We start from the raw sequence: 8,312 nt of genomic DNA, 5'->3' as shown, positions 1-8,312 counted from the left end.
CAATGATTTGTTCATTTCAAATACCTTCATTAGACAGCATAACAGACGACTATACACATGGACCTCACCAGATGGAATACATATAAATCAAATTGACTACATCTGTGGAAAGAGACGTTGGAAAAGCTCCATATCATCAGTCAAAACAAGGCTAAGGGCTGACTGTGGAACAGACCATCAATTGCTGATATGCAAATTCAAAGTGAAGCTGATGAAAATGAAAACAAGTCCATAAGAGCCTAAATATGACCTTGAATATATCCTACCTGAATTTAGAGATCATGTGAAGAACAGATTCATACATTAGACAGTAAAGACTGAAGGCCAGAAGAGTAAACTATTTAGCCCCATTCAAATACATTTACATATTTCAATCATTCAAATTTGATACTCAAAACTAAAAAATGTATTACATAATTGAATTTCTTAATAAGACTCAATTGATATTGAAATGTAATACATATCAACCAGATATTGAGAACTTAAGTATGTGAATTACATTTTTCATCATTAACTCACCAACCATTATGATAATGCCTGCTACATGGTGCTTAGTCAAATATTACTGAGCGCATGATTATCCAGAACAACTGACTTCATCATGTGTAGTTAATTTCTATATGACAACTCAGCCAAGCAATGTGTTTAATTGACTTTTTCTAGTTCAGATTCCTTGTTTTTATATAATATTTACACACTTACACTGCAGAGGGAAAACTTATCTAACAATTTTAGTTCAAACTAATTATTGGCAGCAGTCACATTTATCTTTAAAATGAATCTCTTCAAAAAAGGGTAGTGTTTTAAAGGAAACAAAAGTTTTATCTCTTTCTATTAGAAGCTCTTTCCTCTAACAAGACACTAAAGTTCTCAGAAATATGCAGAGATATGGGAAATGACTGTGCACAGAAATGTCTTGTACTTAATTATATTTACCAAATGGTCTGTCAAAAAAGATACAAGATTTTTTTTGTGTTTAATAAAATACGTAAGATGCGTATAGACTCTGAGTTTAAGAGTTTTCAAATAGACAACCCCCAATTTAAAAAATTATATAATTATCTTATATATAATTTATCACAGTATAAGAATCTCTGGTCACACAATTATTAAATGCCTAACTGCTAACTGAAAGGTTGGTGGTATCCATCAGCTTCTCTGAAGCAGAAAAGATTACAGCACACAAAACCCTAACAGGCACATCTATGCTGTTATATACGGTCATTATGAGGAGGATCAGCTGCTGGTACACAACAACAATCACAATATCACAGCGGTGCTGTGGGTTAATGCACTGGACTGCAAAGTTGGTTTGAACAACTATAAGGTCGGCGGTTCTAATTCACCAGTTGCTCCTCACAAACCCTACGCAGAGTTGGAACCCACTAGACGACAGCACTTTACAGCAACAAGGTATCTTTTATATGTTCCCCCCCCGTAATATAAAATTCATGTGAAAGTATATTTTTGTGTTGAATCAATAAACTAGAACATTCCTACAATATTCTGTAGCTACTTACCAGTCAGTACTCTGCTGTTGCAAATTCACTCGATATTAGAAATCACAACCCTGTTCACCTAAAAACATGAATGCCTTCATTGTCTTTATTCTTTCTATTGCATCCCAAGAAGTTACTTGAGAAGAATCAACTCCACTGATAAACTTGCTTAACAGTACATATATTTAGGCCAAGTTGAGTTAATACTGCCTTTGAATCTAAAATCAGCTCTTTTAATTATAAGTTTCACTTTTGAAAATAAGTGTAATAGAAATGTATTTGGGTCACAAATTGATATCTCAGAAATATTTTTGAAATGCTTAGTTGAAATATATATGAATGGCTTCCTTTTTTAATAAAATGGAGTTTTATAAAGCAGAGTAACTCTTGAAATGGAAGGGCAGATGAATTTGAGGATACAAAATAGTATAGGTTAAAATAGGTATGTTACCTTTTATTGACACTTAATCACTATCTAGGATTTTAATATACTTCCTAGATCTGCATGTCTTTTATACAGAGTAGCAATAAATGCTTTCTGACTCTTACATAGACTTTGTCCAGCTAGTTGAAGGTTCCATACTTATACAGTGAAGAAGATGAGGCACATCGTATATACTCAATAAATATCTACTGATACAGTAAATGAATGAGTAAAAGAAACCATAAAAATACTGACAATCATTGTGATGATTATGTCACTAGTTTTTGTTTTTTAATGGGCTTAATACTGGATTCTATATAATGAATGCCAAATAAATATTGGTGGTGTTGTGCTGTTAAGTCAGTTCCGACTCATAGCAACCCCGTATAGGGTTTCCAAGGCTATAAATTTTTACAGGAGCAGAAAGCCTCATCCTTCCCCAGTGAAGGTGCAAGGTAGATTTGAACTGTTGACCTTGCAGCTAGCAGCCCAATGTGTAACCACTATACTGCCAGGGCTCCTTAAACAAATATTAGCTGTTGTTAATATTCTTATTATTGTCTCCAATTGTACTAGTTCTCTACTTTTGTATTCAAAGATTTAGAAGGGCCCAAGAATAAGGGTAAAGAGTTAATGGGGGATTGTGCTACTATAATAGCTAATGATTATTTAGTAATTCAGGTTTTTAAATCACAGGTTGGATTATTACAGAGATCATCTCTTTTAACTTTATCTTCAATTTTGCATAGAAATAAATGGCTATTTAGGAACTTAAGCAGCTACTAAGCAGTGGTAATTGGAAACAACAACCAAATTCCTAATCCTGAATTATCCAATTGCCCATCAAAATTCATGAGCTCTGTACATATTGATTTACCAAAACAAAAACAACTACAAAAAGAGGAAATGAGCTCAGACTGAAGGGGATTAGATGTATGGTGAGTAAGAAGTAGAATGTTCTTCCACACATTACTCAGACCTTTCTTAGATCCTGCCATAAATTTGAGAAACAAATTGGTAAAACTGAAATTCTTAGTTAATGATGACTTCTTATAATAAAATTCAGATGTGGTCAATAATTCCTTAAGCAAGAGTCTTTGTTTGAAACCAAATAAGAATGTCTTTATCTATAAGGAAAAATAAAATAAGGCTTTCAAATAATGAGAAACCAGAGTAGTCTTGAAATAGAAGTACTACAGGGTAGCAGGACAGTATATCACTTTTTTTTTTTTTTTAAATAATACTGTCCTTGTGTGGTACTGTGGGTTAATGTACTGGATTATAAAGTTGGTTTGATCCACAATGGTCCAAGCTCACCAGCTGCTTCTTGAAAACCCTGTACAGGGTTGCTATGGGTCGGAACTGACTTGACAGCAATTAACAACAACCACAAAATAGCTTAAGTTACAAATCCACATAGCAATCTTACAGCAAAAGATCACATGCCTGTTTTTGAAATACAGCTTATACATATTTTACATATTTTAAATGTTATCAAGCAAAGAGCAGACATTTTTGCTTCTTTGGCTCTGAGTTACTGAAGAACTATAAAATGTTCACTTGGGGTAATGGTTAGGATTCTGCATCAGCTCCACTAGGCCAGGATTTCCAGAGGTTTAGCAGTTAGGATGTGCTTACTCCAAAGGCAAAGAAACCTGATACAGGAGTAGTTAGCTCTATGATGAGTGACTAAGATGCTTCTTTGGGGGTGTGGTGTGCTCACAATATAATGGACCCATGGGAGGGACTTTCTTCTGCTGGGGACCTGGGACTCCACAATTTTAATACAATAAACTTCTCTCTCTCTATATAAATATAAATATATGCATATATGTTTCATTGGTTTTGCTTCTCTGGAAGACCTGACCTAAGACTTGTGGTACCGAGAGAGAGTAGGGTTCTAGAGAATGAAAACCATTAGGATAAGTTTTTTAAATTGGTTCTCAAGTGTGACTAGTTTTAAAGGCAATGATTTAGGGCGGAGGCAAGTCTGACCTCCACATTATAGTAATTGACCTTGGGCTGATTTTGTGTTCTTTTCTCTTTCCCTTTTGTGGAGTCAGAGGAAATCAGACATGGTCCACCCTCCCCCACACCCCCACTCCCACCTGGTTTATGCAGTTTGTGCTGTGAGCAGGATTCATTGCAATAGCTCTAGACCTATGAAATTGTAAAGAATTATAAGAGAAAGAAAGAAGGGGCATGGAATAAAATATTTCAGTGGATGAGAGAACAGCAGCTTCTGAACTTGCCTGGACCCAGTGACAAGCTGCTCAAAAAGGTGTGACTGGGCATACTGGAATCCACCCTGCAAGAGCTCCTAGGCCATATGCATATGAATGGAATTAGTCTAAGATTGAACTTTAAAAGGTTTATTTGATTGACTGCTTTATGGATATTGGTTTTTCCTGCCTATTACTGTAAAATAGATACACACGTATGATAGAAATGAACATTGCATGTGATATTTACAGAGAGCTTGTAAGCCTGCCTTCAGACCAGACTTGATTGGATTTGCTAAAAGGGGAGTTAGAATTTGCTGACTAGCTTTTTTCTGTAAGTCTTTCTAAAGTGTGTGGCTTTAGGTGATATCCTGAGCCCCACCCAGAACCTTCAGTGTAGGTACATTTGCATTTGAAAAGACATGCAGATCAACCCAGAACTGCTGGGAGAACAGGAAATTTAAGTAGTAAAAAATGCGGGCAATTTGGCTTTTTGAGTTTTGGAGGCATCAAGGCAAGGAGAGTCAGCCCATCTGAGAAAACCCCCTTCTAGGACTTAAAGTTAACAGAATCCACAAGTCGTGTGCACACTGGTGATCACTTGGATGTACTTGTAAGTGGAATTGGGGGAAGTGCAACAATGAAGATATAGCTGAGTTTGGGTACGCTCCATAGGCACCCATTGACCTTGAGATAAGAGGAGCAGTGGGAAGACTAGTTGGTCCGAAATTTAGGGAGTTTTGTGTTAACTGCTGAGCCTATGCACACAGGCACTGACCTAGCCCACGGGGACTAGGGCTGAGAGTGAGGGTTCCAGCTGGTTCAAAGTGCAGGAAGGTATGTGTGAATTTCCAAACTAGTTGTTGTTGTTAAGTGCCGTCGAGTCGGTTCCGACCCATAGCGACCCTGTACAGGGTTTCCAAGGGTGTAAATCTTTACGGGAGTAGAAAGCCTCATCTTTCTCCCGCGGAGCGGATGGTAGTTTCGAACCGCTGACCTTAAGGTTCGCAGCCCGATTCGTAACCACTACGCTACCAGAGCTCCTTAGGTGGTACTTATTTGACCTAGGTTGGATAGCCAGGGTTGAGCTTCACCAGAAAATGACAAAATAAAGATAGAGATGTTTGATACTCTTAGCAAGTGTCAGTTGCTACAATTTGTTGGAGTGGACTTTTGCAGGAATGCAGTTGTTCAAAATTCCAACTGGAAAGGAAGATTCTTCATATCAAGGAACATGTGTCTCTCCTCAGTATACTGGGTTGATAGCAATGGGCAATTTAGACATTAGTTATTAAAAATGGGGGCTATAAAAGCATGAAATGGCTGACTTAGAAGCTTTCATGGGTGTGCTTAGTTTTAGAATGTGGGGACAAAGGAGAATCCCACTGACTAGTTTTCCTCGTTTCCAGGTGTATCTGGTGAAAGAGGGGTGAAAGATGATGCTGATAGAATTTTATGATTTCAATTATGAGTAATTGCTAGTAAGACTAATTGTGATTTTCAAAACTGTAATTGTAGAAGGTGTGTAACTAGAAGGAGAGAGTAGTTTTCTTTCATTTCAGGAACAGAAAATCCCAGGACCATGATTAAGGAAAGATCCAAGTGGATCTTGGAATCCCTGCCTGAAAAAGCAGAGACAGCAGAGCCGGCAGCAAAGGTGGTGGTATGGAAAGACAGAGCCGCTATGGACTCTAGGTCCATGAACTGAGTAAGGCTGTGTGTTTATGGGCAGGAGACTGGCTTGCAGAATGTGCCCTTTGGACATTTAAATGAATATGTATTTTTTGTTTTATTTTGTATGTGTGCATCACGTATTTTTACTTTGTTCATTTGTGACATATAATGGGACCAGTGCATTTTGGTTGTACTTATTTTAGTTATAGTTTAAAGTTAAGCAAAAGTATGACTTTATAATTTTCTGTATTTAGAGATTATGAATATAATTTGTAGGTTTTGAGTAGACAAGTGTGGACTGTAATGGTTAGGATTCTACGTCAACTCGACTAGGCTAGAATTTTCAGAGGTTTAGTAGTTGTTGTTGTTGTTAAGTGCCCGTCGAGTCAATTCCGACCCATAGTGACCCTTATAGGGTTTCCAAGGGGCAGCTGGTAAGCTTGAACCACTGACCTTGCAGTTCGAACAACTTTTCAGTGTGACACATTAACCCATGACTCCAATGTGATGAAATCTAATGCAGGCATAGTTAACTCTATGATAAGCAGCTATGGGTAGCTAATCAATTAAAGGGATGCCTCCTTCAGGGTATGGTCTGCTCCCAATATAATGGTCTTGTGGGAGGGACTCTTTCTCTTTCGCTGGGGACCTGAAATGCCACAATTGTAAGATAATAAACTTCTCTATGTACACAGTGGTAGTGGTGTGCCAGGGAGTCGGTTTTGATTCATAGCGACCCTATATGGGGTTTCCGAGGCTGTAAATCTTTGAGGGAGCAAAAAGCCTCATCTTTCCCAATGGAATAGCTGGTGGTTTCGAACTGCTGACCTTGTAGTTAGCAAACCGACTCATAACCACTACACTACCAGAACTCCTTATATATACGTGTTTCACTGGTTTTGCTTCTCTAGAAAACCCGGTCTAGGTCACTTGGGTAAGGAAACTTCATCTCTATTATAATGGAAAGTAAAATGTGGTTAGCCATGCTGCATTGTAAATGGAAGATGAATTTAATAGAAAAAACCAATGTTCATCACACACATGCAATCATCTGTTGTGCTAAATATGACAATATTGATCATCTAAGTGAACATGATTAAAAAAGACTGATGTCACTGTAGAGAAAAATTAATGTATCACTGAAAAACTATTGTATCTAGTGTAACTTCAATCTTATGTGACTAGGTTTTAAGGGAGCTATTTTACAAATCTATAAATTATAGATAACTGATGTAGTTAAGTGATGTTCAGTCGGTTCTGAATCATAGCAACCCTGTAAGGGTTTTCGAGGCTTTTAAGATAGAAATGCAAAAATTCTCATCTTAGACAAAGCTTTTATTGTCAAATAGCAGTTTCAATGGACTTCTTTTCCTCACTGTGGAGAAAGTTAGTTTTGTCTCCATTTATACATTCATGTTAATATTCCTGATCTATTAATATGTCTGTTCTTTAGATTCTCTTTTGAGCACATCATAACATCTGCCTGATTTCCTCATCATAAGTTAAATTAAATATTTGGCATGTATTCATATTTATATCAACATGAGTCATAATTACAGCCTTTTTTGAAAAGGGTTTTAACAGTGATGTTACAAATAATCATACAAAGCCATATTGCTATATCTAAATATACTTTTTGCCAGCTCAACATATGTATTTCCACTTTTTTTAAGCCTTTAAACTGTGTGTTAGAGAGAGAGAGAGAGAGGAGGGATGTTGTGAAAGACAAACTGCATCAGACAAGGAGATCATTTTATTTGGGCTATTACAATAAAAAGAGTTTCTGTGATAGTTCAGGTTGTGTGTCAACTTGGCATGGCAGGATTCTCCATGGTTTAGCAATCTGATGTCATTGTCACCCCATGATGAGGTCTAGCATGATGCAGTCACCACATGATGGGATCTGCTGGGATCGGCTCTGATCTGACGTCATTATCCTACGTATTTTAAGTCCTCACTTCTGTGAAGAGGCCAGATACAATCTACAAGATTAAGTTGTGCCTTGAATCAACTTCTTTTGAGATACAAAAGGAGAGAGAATTGAGTAGAGCTCAGAGGGGCCGACTACTATTAAGTAAGAGTCAAGAGTGGAGTGCATACTTTGGACTTGGGCCCCTGCACTGTCAAGCTCCTAGATCCAGGGAAAAACTGATGCCTGGGACTACAGATGCTGAAAGGGGACAATGACCTCTTCCCAGAACTGACAAAGAGAAAGTCCCCTAGAGCTGACACTCTGAATTTGGACTTCTAGCTCCTAAACTGTGAGAGAATAAATTTCTGATTGTTAAAGTCATCCATTTGTGGTACTTCAGTTTTATAAGCACTTAGACAACAAAGACAGTTTGCATTAATGAGAAACAATTCAAAGAAAAGAACTAGGGTGTGGGACCATATATCCTCAAGTAAACCAGGGAATGATTGAGAAGAGTGGTGGTGGTGGTGGTTATGTGCTGTGGAGTCGGTGCTGACTCACAGCAACCCTTTACAGGGATT

This window comes from Chrysochloris asiatica, unplaced genomic scaffold (assembly GCF_000296735.1).
Source record: "Chrysochloris asiatica unplaced genomic scaffold, ChrAsi1.0 scaffold00235, whole genome shotgun sequence".
Lineage (NCBI taxonomy): Eukaryota > Metazoa > Chordata > Mammalia > Afrosoricida > Chrysochloridae > Chrysochloris > Chrysochloris asiatica.
This window is presented reverse-complemented; position numbering follows the sequence as displayed.